Source organism: Lutra lutra, chromosome 12 (genome assembly GCF_902655055.1).
Source record: "Lutra lutra chromosome 12, mLutLut1.2, whole genome shotgun sequence".
Lineage (NCBI taxonomy): Eukaryota > Metazoa > Chordata > Mammalia > Carnivora > Mustelidae > Lutra > Lutra lutra.
In genome coordinates, this window is record NC_062289.1 from 14,801,330 (window position 1) to 14,814,769 (window position 13,440).

At 43.2% G+C, this 13,440-nt stretch overlaps 1 long non-coding RNA gene across 1 annotated transcript in view; it reads left to right on the plus strand.

Moving 5' to 3' along the window:
* The first annotated feature begins 570 nt into the window (after nt 1–570).
* The window catches only part of LOC125082563 (uncharacterized), a 229,042-nt gene continuing 216,172 nt past the window's right edge, over nt 571–13,440 (plus strand). The window contains exon 1 of the long non-coding RNA XR_007122013.1: nt 571–648. This is a non-coding gene — a long non-coding RNA (uncharacterized LOC125082563). The remainder of the gene's footprint in view (nt 649–13,440) is intronic.

Genomic DNA, 13,440 nt, shown 5'->3' on the forward strand with positions numbered 1-13,440 from the left:
AGCGTGGCATCAAGGAAAGGGTACCTGGCTGAAGCCCTGCTTCGGACACTGAGTCCCATTGTGAGCTTGGACACGTTACTAACCTCTCTAGGTTTCTGTTTTCTCTTACCAGTCTGTCTGATGAGAGGACACGGTGAGATTGCCCCTAAGATTTATTCCAGCATTACGAATCTACGATTGGTTCTTCCACTCCTGTCCTATGGTTCCTGGAGAAGAACTGTCCAGAAAGATCATCCTGTGAATCGGTCTTTGGGGAGAGGCAGTGAGCAAAATATCACAGCACCTCTTCTCCAGTGAGGGGCTTTCATTCCTCTCCTCTGTCGGACTCTCAGCCAGGCTTGCTCGGGGACTGGAGGAGTTCTGACAACACTGACTCCATCTCTGGCCCTCCATCTTGTTTGGGGCTGTGTTCCAGGGCCCATGGAAGTTAACACATGCCCAGCCAGAAGGAGGGAAGGCTTGTTCTCATCGTCCCTGAAGTGCTTCACAGGTGGCACCACTTCAGATAACCAGTACAGAGGCCTGACACACAGATGGTGCCATTTTTAGATAATGACTCTGTAAAAGCTGGGGTTCAGGTCTGTAATTGGCGGGGAGTGACTATGTGGCCTCGTGTTGTTTGTCGACACGGTCTCCGTTACCCTGTCAGTAAGTAACTGTCAATGCTATGGAATGGTTTACTTCGTTTTTTGGGTCTGAAAGTGCCTTCTCTGGAGAATGCAATCTGTTCTAACAGGGGCCATTTCCTGACATGGCCTCAGGTGGGTCCCAGTGTCTGGACTCAAGCCAAGGGGTGCTTCTGGTCATCGGGGACTTCCTTATTGGTACGCTGGGCTTATTATTCAGTGTGTCCCAGCAGTTCGTGCCTGTGTTGCGTGTTCTTTTGGTCCTCCTGCCCCCCACTCAATGCCTTTCTCCCTGGATTCTGAACCAGTGACTTAATCCAACCTTTGATACCTGCCTGACTCATGGAGTCTACCCCAGATCACACACCTCTGCCCCATGTCCTGCTTTTAGAAGACTGTTTCCATCCCAGCTGACACCTCCCTGGGTGGGATTACTTTACTCCTGTGCTTTTCCCTCATTCTGAGTTGTCAGGTTTTTTGTAGCTTTTAGGTCCCAGATGCTCACTTATTATACATAATACAACGTGACAGCAAAAATCATGTAATTCTTAAGGACTTGAAAAACTATTTGAGATGTAGCAAGTTGTTGCAAAAGTGTATGAGGTACCTCTCTTTATTGGTCTGTTCTGGTAATCTCCTTAGACCCAAGGTCAGGCATTAACAAGGTCAGAGGGGGGTGTGTTGTGATTGAGAGCAGTCAACACACTGCTTCTCACAAAAATAGTAATGTTGATTTGGTTCCACATCTCCGCCTAGATTCCCTTCCTCGGTAGTTTAACAGTAGTCTCTTACCCAGAAACCATGGCTATCTTGGTTTTTCATTGGGTGGCAACTTCTGATGGGCCAGATTTATATTCCAAAGAGTTACCTACAGCAAGAGGCAATACATGTTATCCACCGCTCCATAAAAATTTAGCGCAAACTTAGCAACTTAAAGCAACACAAACTTACTGTCCCACAGTTTCTGTGGCTGGAGTCAGGGCCTGGATTTACGGGATCCTCTGCTTCAGGAACTCTCGCAACCTATGTGGGTGAGGGCTTTGGTCTCATCTGAAAACTTGCTTGGGGAAGAATCCGCTTCCAAGCTCAGGTGGTATTGGCAGAATTCATTTCCTGGAGGGCTGTTGAACTGAGGGCCTCCGTTCCTTGCTGGTAGGCGACCAGAGGTTATTCTCCGTTCCTTATGTGATGCAGTTGTGGGAGCAACATCCTGTCCCCTTTGCCATATTCTGTTGGTTAAAGCAAGGCATAGGTCCAGTCCCTATGCAAGGGGAGGGGATGACCCAGATATTAATATCAGGAGGCCAAGTTCCACAGGGTCAGGGATGGGCGGCAGGGGGCATCTTAGAATCTGCCAACAACTGGCAGTAAAGCACAGTGGTTAAGACTTGGACTTTGGAGTTGTCTGTCTGCTTTCAAGCTTCAGCACCAACATTTAGTACCTCTACTTCTCTGTGCCTCAGTTTCCTCATTTATAGAACAAAGGTATTAATAGTACCTACCTTACCAAGTCATTGTGAGGATTAAATGAGTTACTATACTTAAGGTTCTTAGAACAGCCTGGCACACAGCACCAAGTCATGGTTACCTACTGTCACTTTCTCTTTGCTGGTGCTCTTTCTGGAAAGGTGGGGGCAGCACATTGGTGAGCTCTACCTTCTCTCTCAGATGACTTTATGGTCTGAAGCAGGGGCGCTTCTCCGTCATTTCTACACACACAGGATGTGCACACAGGGGTACACATAATTACAAATAAACTGCGTGTTTTACATCTGACAAATTACTTCCTATTGATTTATGTTGGATGCCTCAAGGGGAAGGTGGGATGCCACAAATGATAAGTAAAGTGGCTACAGCCAACTATTCAGACAGAAGAGTCTCTGGGGACAATTTGATACTCTACAAAGTGGTTTCCTCTTTAGGAAGAGTTAAGATCAGACCATCAAATATTTATGGGCCTTTCATGGGAGTTGTTGTCCTTCAACTAGTTTGTGGAGTCCATTATAAGAGTTCTGGATGAAAACTATTGCCTTTGGTGCGGGTTCTGTGTAGAAGATGATCTTTAAAGATTTTTCAGCTTTGTGATTGAAAGAGTAGATTGGCTTGGACCCTATGGCCGTCTGCAGGTAGAAATTGTAAGAACTCTGTTTACAAAAGTGATGTGGGGTATTAGGAAGGAAAGGAGTTTTAGAACAGACCCAGAAAAATCACAAACTCTATCTCATCAAGTTAAGAAATATGGTTTAAAAAAAAAAAAAAGATTTCATCATTTAAAGCCCAAACGAAGTGGGAGGAACCATTGCAGTTCCTTAACTTCAGAAAATTTGGCAGAGGACAGATTTTGTCTAATGCCACAGCAGCAGTGAGGGCCCAAGATGTGTCAGCCAAGACAGATGCAAACAGCTGGCACTAGGGCCCATGCCAGCACGACAGAGCTGAGTCAGCCTGCGTTGAATGCTCCCAGGCAGTGTGTCCATTAAAATGGCGTTGAGCTGCAAAGAGCAGACCGCCTGGCCGACAGGACCCCACACGTAAGGGGTGGATTTGCCCCATCTATCACATGCAACAAAGGGGTGGAGGTAGACCATCCTGGACAAGGAAAGCAATTCTAAATGTCTCCAAGCACCGAGTTCTGCTTATCTTTCTCTTCTAGCCTTAGCAAGTGGCTTTTATTTTTCATGATCTCCAGAGAGCTGCTGCACCCCAGGTATCCTACCTATATTATTACTGTTGTTGTTATTATTATCATTATTATTTATTAGAGAGCACTCTGGGGGTCCAGGGGTGGAGGGAGAGCAAGTGAGAAAGAATCCTAAGCAGGTTCCATGCCCAGCTCAGAGCACAGTGACCCTGAGATCATGACCTGAACCAAAATAAAAAGTCAAACACTCAACCAACCGAGCCACTCAGGTGCCCTGATACCATACTGGTTTTAGAGAAGAAAAGGAGGCACAGTGGCCCAAGGAGCTGTGCTAGCTGAGTCACTCCCTTTAAAAAAAATTTCCTCTGAAAGGTCTACTTAGTCACTTCTATTAGATCTGTCCGCTAGAGGTGTGTGACCTTGCCACGGTTAGCCACGGACAGGCCACTGAAATCTTTTCTTTCTGGCCTCCTTAGAGGAGGGACACAAGGGGAAAAAGGTTGTGAATGGATTTTGGACTTCCAGTCCACAGAGCTGCCATGGTAATATCTGGAGCTCTGAGTGTCCCTTGTCATTCTTGTTTGTGTATCTCTGGCTGGGTTTTCGAACAACTGCCTTTTTCTAGAGCAGACAGCCAGTTGAAATGTTTTTATGGGTATCAGAGAGTTGGGTAATTTGATGCTAATAATCAGCTGAAACATGCAATAAAAAAAAATGATTTCATACCTGGTCACACCCACCTCCCTGTCCACAAAAGATTTCCTGCTCCTAACCCTGGGTGCAATCATTTGAACAGTACAACTTTTAGTAATTTGTGCCTTCCTGCTAGTGGCCAGGAAGAATGAACATAAATATTTTCTTGCCCATAAGAGCCGGTCTGCATCATGGAAACTTCTAGCTGGCATATGGTGGTTCTCAGCCAATCTGTGATTGAGCAAGTGCACAGTCTCCTCCTCTCGGACTTGCTTCTTTCCCAGGGTCACGAAGGCCGAGGGTAGTCAAGCAACCTGTTGACATCTGACATGAAGAGTCCGCAATTCTACTACTTGGTTTGCATTAGAAGGCGGATGTGCTTATCAATAAACCCAGTGGAAGCACTTCATTTAGTATCCTGGTCAAGTGCCACCTCCCTTGTCTGCTTCACGGTATTGTCTGTCTTACACGGGAAGCATTTGCTAACCCACTTTGACCATGGCGGTGCTCATTTTGCACAATTGAGATAAATTGCAGGGAGTTCTTCTGGATGCTAAGATGGGAGGACAGAGAAAGGAGGCAGGAATCTGATTTTTTCCTTTGTGAGGGGCCCATGGCCAGTCAGAGTCACTCGGCAGGGGTGGCTATGGTAGGAGGGAGGGGGGTTAGATGAGGAAGAGAGCTAAGTCTGTAAAGATCAGATACTCTGGCCCAATTCCCATTTAGGAAGATTCCAAGTCTTTGAGGAAAATACCTATCCTGGTCATTAAGCAAGCTTGTAGAGCATGTGTAATGAGACGGAAACCAAGTGTTCACTCAACATTGGGTCAAACTGCTTTGACACTTCATTGACAAGAAAATGCTTAACTGAACCAGTCCTATAAATGGAGGTGATTTTTTGAAAAGAAAATAATTTCAGAAACACTATTTAGACAAAATATTACTTGTCTTGTCCCACCTAGCCTCTGGGAACTCTAATCCTTTAAAGGCTATTGATTTCCTTTTGTTTGATGTGGCAAGGCACGCTTTCTCACGACTCAATTAAAACACATTTTTTCCAGTGAGCAACGGTCTTGATCACATTAACATTCATGAGATGGGCCTGTGTCCCACTTGTTTTTTTAATAAAAGATCTAGAATCTAGGGATATTATTCAGTCAAAGTGGCCCATCACCCTGGGACAACATTACTGTTGCAATTCCATTAAAAGCACTAGCAATTGGAAGGGAAGTAGCAATAATAAAAAATTGTTGCTTTTAGGCAACAACTAGAAAATGCTTATTGTGAATATCCTCTCTTGCCTGCTTAATCAAGAAGAGAAGCAGGCGTGCTCCGGACAGCAGGAGATTCTGCAGAGGTCAGCAGGGAATAGCATGATGACGAGGCCAAAATCTTACTCCTAAAGGAGGGAGGTACCATGTTATTCTTCTATTCTCTCTTCCAGGGCTTCCGTTCCCAGCTGGAAAGACCCAACTCTTGGTTACATACTCGGACTCCCTCTCCTCTTCCGTTTTAAGATACCAAATGAGCACTAGGCCAAGCAATGTACAAAGATGTCTTCTGCATTTGTTTTATTCTCACTAGAAACCTAAGAAGAAGCTACTCTACTCATTTTATCAATAGATGTCAATAAGTTTCTCACTCAAGGTTATACTCTCAGTAAATGGTGGAAGCCAGAGTCCAAATCCAATCCTTGAGTCACAGAATGACAGAGCAACCCTCTTGAGCAATGTTGTAGTAACAGGAATTAAGCAAGAGCAGGGGTTCTAGAATCCTCTAGCAAGGGCGTCTGAGGGTGAAGAAGGGTTCACATGAGGGATGGCCACATGACTACAGATTGGCTGGGCACTCCTGTACGGAGAGCACTGATCAAGGTCATGAAATAAACTTATACTTGTACTCCTCTTCCTGAAGGCTTATCATTATCTCATTGGTTTTTTTACCCTGATGGAAATTTTCACTGAGTCTTGCTCCCTGGAGTAGAGTTTAAACATGGGAAGAATAAGCTGTGTGCAAAGGTTTACTTTTTAGCCAGAATACGTACCAGGGAAAATATGATTCATTAGACCTGCTTTTCCAGATTACTTCCTTGGCTGTGCTGACAAGTGCCCCTGTATCACAAACACTTCTTAGCTCAGGCTGCTATAACAAAATGCTAGCGACTGGGTGGCTTACACAATGGGAATTAATTTTCTTGGAGTTCTGGGTGCTGGAAAATCCAAGATCAAAGTTCTGGTGGGTTTGGCTTCTGGCAAGAGCTCTCTTCCTGGCTTGTAGAAGGCCACCTTCTTGCTATGTCATCACATGGCAGAGAGAGGGAGCAAATTCTCTCCCGTCTCTTCTTATAATCCTATCACGGGGGCTCTACTCTCATGACCTCAACTAACCCTAATGACCTCCCAAAGGTCCCTTCGCCAAATACTATTACACTGGGGATTGGGGCCTCAACTTTTAAATTTGGGGGTACATAAATTCAGTTCTTTTTTTTTTTTTTAAGATTTTTTTAATTTATTTATTTGACAGAGAGAGATCACAAGTAGATGGAGAGGCAGGCAGAGAGAGAGAGAGAGAGGGAAGCAGGCTCCCTGCTGAGCAGAGAGCCCGATGCGGGCCTCGATCCCAGGACCCTGAGATCACGACCTGAGCCGAAGGCAGCGGCTTAACCCACTGAGCCACCCAGGCGCCCATAAATTCAGTTCTTAACAGTCCTCAACAATGTCTTTCTCAGGCCTGATGCTTAGGGCACAACAAAATCTTTATCCGGTGTGAGAAGCCCCAGTGAATACAGCATGGCCAGCCCAGTTCTGCAAGACTAGGGCACATCCGGCTGCAGGGAGAAGGGATCTGACATAGACATTCTCAAGGGTTGCCTGTTTCTTCCGGATCCTCACACCCAGCTGTCTTCGTCTGTCCCAGCTGCTCTAACAAAAACAGCATAGACCAGGTGGCTCAAACAACAAACATTCATTTCTCACAGTTCTGGAGGCTAAAAAGTCCAGGATCAAGGTGACAGCAGATTCAGTGTCTGGTAAGGACCCATTTTTTGGCTCATAGAGGGCGGTTATCTCACTGTGTCCTCAGATGTGGAAAGAGCAAGAAAATTTACTGGAGTCTCTTAGCTTTTATGAGGGCACTAATCCCAGCCGTGAGGATTTCACCCTGGTGACCTAATCAACTCCCAAACCACCCCCCACCCCAGTCACATTGGGGGAAAAGATATCAACGTGGGACTTTAGAGGGATACAAACATTCAGTTCATAACAGCCTCTTCCTATCTTAGGTTCTCCTCTGTGCATCTCCTGGTTCTCCTGGTTCTCTGCTAAGTCCCAAGTTCCTTCTTGAGAGGAAGTGACATTCTTTCTTTGGGTCCTGCTTGCATTCTGAGCTGGACTCCGCCCATCCCTGGCAGGCAGTACAAGTGCTAAATGCTAACCATCCTGATTCCAGTGCACAGAATCCCGTTCATCCTGCTGTGCCCCTCTCCCCACTCTTTAGTCCACAGCAACATTCTTCCCCTGGGCTGCTTTTCCCTTGTTACCAGTCCTTCTCCTTGGGTCCCTGGGTTCATTATATTATTCTTTGTCTCTCTTACAGTCTCCTGACTAATGTCTCAACCATCATTAACGTGCTTACACCACATATAATTCACATGAAGAAAACCTACGTGGAGTAGACACTCAGGAAAGGCATGGAAAATGCAAGGCTTTTCATCCATCCTGTGAACAGATTTTTATTTAGAAGAGGCATTTTTGGGGGCGCCTGGGTGGCTCATTTGGTTAAGCGACTGCCTTTGGCTCAGGTCATGATCCTGGAGTCACGGGATCGAGTCCCGTATTAGGTTCCCTGCTTAGCAGGGAGTCTGTTTCTCCCTCTGACCCTCCCCCTTCTCATGCTCTCTTTCTCAAATAAAGAAAATCTAAAAAAAAAAGAAGAGGCATTTTTATTTTCTTAACCAAAGAACACTTAGTTACTGCATAATGAATAATTTAAAAGCCTCTTCTCGTGATCAGAGTCAGGAGTTTTCTATATTCAAGTTAATCCAGCTTCTCTGGCAAAGGAAAATCCTTATAAAGGATAATACCAATTTAGCATTTCTAGTTAATATGGAATCTCAATTTCTTTTATTGAGTGGTTCAGAAATGATTATCCTTTCTTTTAACTGGGTAAATGAAAAATATAAAGGGAACTACAGTAATGACCTTGGAGTTTTTTTGAGGCAAAGAGGCTTCACTGTGGCCACCCATGTCTGTGGCCATTTTGGGGTAATGTGATACAGTCCCTCAGTAATAAGGGAAGAGGACTCAAATAAGGACAAAAGGAAACTTAGCCTGGAACATGGTGCTTTTGCTTAATTAAAATTACTGCTTTCTTACTTCTTTGAGAGTTCAAAGACCTAGGGTGATTTCCCCAAATGGTTTCAGCTAACCTGATGCAGAAGGAAAGATGAGAATTAATGGCACCCTCACTGGAAAGTTTAAAGTCCAATTAGCTCTCAGGCTGGCTGAGTTTTGTTAATTCATCCATGGGATTCTGGGAAGGCGGGCAGGCCAAGCAGGCAGTAAGAGCTAAGTTAGAATGAAGAGCACAGGGAAAAGCAACCAACCAAGGTGATTTGTTCCACATTCTGACCCACCTGGCACATAAGCCATTACCGATTTGTTACCTTGTTAACCGGCTGCACAGGAAACTTGGAATAGTGGCCCACTTACACTTCAGATTAATTTTCTGTAACTTAGGATGCTGTAAGTAAATGGATTAAAGAACCATTTGATCTTCAAAAAGAGGTTTATGGTTGCTTTGATGATTAAGTACCCAGGGGACACAATGGATTATCATGGATAATGGATTTGGAGAAGTGGGATATTAAAAATGAACTCTCCTCCCTAGCCCTATAGAGATGGTGCTAAGAGGTTATATAGGGACTAGGTTAACTCTGTCATACACTGGAATGAACAGTAGAGATAAGCAGAATGAACTCAGTCAACCCAAGTGAACCCACTTCTCTCACTCCCAAGAGAAAAATTGAGTCTTACTGGTGAAACTTCAAAGCGTAACCTCATCTCCCCACCCTCATTCTTGGGAAAATACCTTTGGAAAGTACAGGTTCAGAGCAGAAAAACCACTCTAAGAAAAATGGCCTTTGTTTGTTTACCAGAGGTTTACTTCTGCACAGCGAGTCTCTGTGACAAAGTATCAACCCATGGAGAAGAGCTTCCCTATAGAAATGTCCCCGGGGTGGTTCTTCCATCTCCACTCTCCTCTGAGACCACACTTCCTCTGCTTTCTCCAGCTGGGAGAAATAGTTGGTGATGATGAAATGTCACAGAATAGGGGCAGTTTGGAGTGGGGGAGAATATAACATGTATAGTAAATACGTAGCGCACAGATGATTAACATGTATTATATGCTCTTCGGGTGATCTGTAAAAGCCTAATTAAAAAGCCAGAAATATTGCTGATGCCAGTATGCATCACCAGGTAATTTAAGGCAGAAGTGAAAACTCAGTAGCTTACCAGGGCCAGTACAGTAACAAACAAGGAAATTAGGCCAGGCACAAGTGCCTACGTATTCACCAGGTGTGGAGGGGGGGTTGGGTGGTGGTTACCTAAAGAGTGTGCTTCTTGTAAGGGGTGGGAGCTACAGGGCTCTAGCTAAATGTTGCTGAGTAGGAATGTGAAGCCCAGTGTTTCCAGTGTTCCCAGATTTCCCCATTTTTCCAAAGAAAGTAGAAATGTGGATTTTTTTTAAATAAAAAGGGATTCCCCACTAAAATTTTCCACAGGCTGAATTTTCCCCAAGGGAGTCTAATTTATGATTTTTGCTCAAAGGTTAAGTAAGCAAATCACAATTAATGATGATAAAGTTGTAACAATAATTTATCATTAAAAAGGATATATGAAAGATTAAGCATTTAACAAAATATGTAAAGGATTTGTATGCAGAAAACTACAAAACATCCAGGAGAGACATACCATGCTCATAGATTGGAAGACTCAGTATAATGAAGATGTTGGTGCTTCCCAAATTGACCTGGTTTTAACACTATTTTTTTTTTTTATTTGACAGAGATCAAAAGTAGGCAGACAGGCAGGCAGAGAGAGAGAGAGAGAGAGGAGAAGGCAGGCTCCCCACTGAGCAGAGAGCCGGATGCAAGGGCTCGGCCCCAGGACCCTGAGATCATGACCTGAGCTGAAGGCAGAGGCTTAACCCACTGAGCCACCCAGGTGCCCCTTAACACTATTCTTATCAAGATTCCAATAAGATTTTTTTTGTAGAAATATTCCAAAATTTATATGGAAAGGCAAAGGAACCAGGATATCTATAATAATTTTGAAAAAGAAGAGTAAGTTTGAAGGACTTAATTTACCTGATTTCAAGATTTTTTTTGTTTTTTAAGATTTTATTTATCTGACAGAGAGAGATCACAAGTGGGCAGACAGGCAAGCAGAGAGAGAGAGAGGAGGAAGCAGGCTCCCTGCAGAGCAGAGAGCCCGATGTGGGACTCGATCCCAGGACCCTGAGATCATGACCTGAGCTGAAGGCAGAGGCTTAACCACTGAGCCACCCAGGTGCCCCATGATTTCAAGATTTATTATAAAAATTATATAAATAACAAATATATAATTTATCATATATGAATAAGTGAATTTTATTATACAGATTATATTAATTAGCTATATTAATGAAGACTGGGTATTGCTAAGGAGATGAATACACAGGTCAATGGAACAAATAGAGAACCCACAAATAGACACACCCACACAACCAGTTGGTTTTTTTTTTTTAAGATTTATTTTAGAGAGAGCATGTGATCAGAGTAGAGAGGCAGGGTGGGAGGGTTGGGGGGGTGCACAGGGAGAAGGAAGCAGACTCCATGCTGAGTGCAGAGCCGGATGTGGGGCTCAATGTAGGGGTTTGATCTCATGACCCTGAGATCATGACTGAGCTGAAATCAAGAGTTGGATGCTTAACCAACTGTGCCACCCAGGTGTCCCACAACCCACTGATTTTTGACAAAGGTGCAAAGTCACATAATGGGAAGAAAGATAGCTTCTTCACAAATGGTGCTGGAAAATTTGATCTCAATGACAAAAACAAAACAAAACAAAAAACAACCCTAAACCTCAAACCTTATACAAAAAGCAACTCAAAATAAATTATAGATTTAAATATAAAGCATACATTATAAAACTTTTAAAAGAAAACAAAAAATTTTGAGTGCCTAGAGCTTTGTGGAAAATTCATAGACAACACTAAACATATGTTCCATTTTTTTAAAAAAGTGTAAATTTGGGACACCTGGGTGGTTCAATGGGTTCAGTACCCAGCTCTTGCTTTTGGCTGAGGCCATGATCTTAGGCTCCTAGCATGGAGCCCCGTGGGCTCTCTCTGCTCCCCAACCCTTGCACACACATTTGTGTGTTCTCTCTCTCACAAATAAATCTTTTTTAAAAAATGGATAAATTTGACTATATCAAAATTAAGAACTTTTGTTCTGAGAGAGACCCTCTTAAAAGGTGAAAAGACAACCTACAGACTGGGAGAAAATATTTGCAAGCCACATATCTGACAAAGGATTTCTGTCTAATATACATAAAGTGCTTAAAAATTTCAATAGTAAAACAAATAATCCAATTAGAAAATAGGCAAGAGACATGAAGAGGCATTTTACCTAAGAAGATACACAGATGGCAGATAAGCACATGAAAAGAGGTTTCATCTCATCGGCCATTAGGGAAATAAAAATTAAGAAAATGATATGTCACTAGGTATCTATTAAAGTTAAAAAATAATGACAATGCCAAATGCTGGGAAGTTTGCAGAGAAATTGACCCTCTTATACATTGTTGGTGGGAATGTTAAATAGGACAGCCACTCCAGAAGATAGTTTGGTAGTTAAAAAAAAAAATCTGAACTTGCACTTTGCATACTTGAACATTTATCCCAGAGAAATGAGAGCTCATGTCCACACAAATATCTGTACACAGTTGTTCAGCAGTTTTATTTATAATAGCCCAAACGGGAGACCTATAATAGGTGAAGGGTTTGACTGTGCTACCATACCATGGAATACTAAGAAATAAAAAGGAAGAAACTGGGGCAGCTGGCTGGCTCAGTCAGTAGAGCATACAGCTCTTGATCCCAGGGTTGTGAGTTTGAGCCCTACATTGGGTATAGAGATAAATTAAAATCCTTAGGGGTGCCTGGGTGCCTCAGTTGGTCAAGCGACTGCCTTCCTCACAGGTCATGATCCAGGAGTCCTGGGATCGAGTCCAGCATCAGGCTCCCTGCTCAGCAGGGAGTCTGCTTCTCCCTCTGACCTCCCCCCTCTCATGCTTTCTCTCTCATTCTCTCTCCAGTAAATAAATAAAATCTTAAAAAATAAAGTAAAATAAAATCTTTTAAAAATAATAAAAGTAAAAAGGAACAAGCTATTGTTAGAGTCACTGTGGTAGGCAGAATAATGTCCCTTCCAAAAATGTTTATTCCTTAAATCCTCAAACTGTGAATACATCATATTACATGGCAAAAGGGACTTTACAGATGTGATTAAATTAAGGATCTGGAGATGGGGAGGTTATTCTGGATTGTCCTCTTGGTCCAATTAATCACAAGAGCCCTTGAAAGAGAGGTTGGAGTGTCAGAGTAGGAGAAGTAATGACAGAAACAGAGTTTGGAGTGATGTGGGTCCAAGAGCCAAGAAATGCTGGTGGCTCTAGCTGCTGGAAAAAGTCAAGGAAACAGATTCTCCCTTAAAGCCTCTGGAAGGCATGGAGTGAAGTCTTACTGATGCCTTGATTCTACCCCAGGGAAACAGATTTTCGATTTCTGAACTTCAGAACTGTAAGAGATGGGATAAACTTCCATTCTGTAATAAATTTGTGGGGGCTGTAAGTCACAAGTTTGTGGTGATTTGTTACAGTGCAGTAGGAAACAGATTCTCAGCAGCTGGACTGGATCTCGAGGGTATTATGCTGAGTGAAAAAAGTCGGTCCCTAAAGGTCACATAAGATATAATTCCATTTACATAGCATTCTTAAAACGGCAAAATTATAAAGATGAGAAAATTAGAGGTCATTAGGGGTAAGGGATGGTGGGGAGAAGTGGGTAGATATACCTACAAAGGGGAGGATGAGGGCGATCTTCATGCTGATGGCATTGTTCTGTGTCTTTATCATGGTGGTGGTTACACACAGCTACAGTAGTTACAATGTTACAAAACTCTGCATGAGAAGTGTGCCAATATCAGTCTCCTGGCTTTGTTATTGTGCTGTAGTTACTGAAAAGGTAACCAAGGGGGAAACTGGATGAAGGGTACATGGAACCTCTCTGTACTGGCTTTGGAACCATTTGTGAATCTATAATTATTAAAAAAAAAAAAATTTCTAAAGCAAAAATAACAAAACCAGAGCTGATTCAAAACTTACAATGAAGTGTCATTTCGGAAAATATCCTCTACTCTATGCATCCGTGTAGATA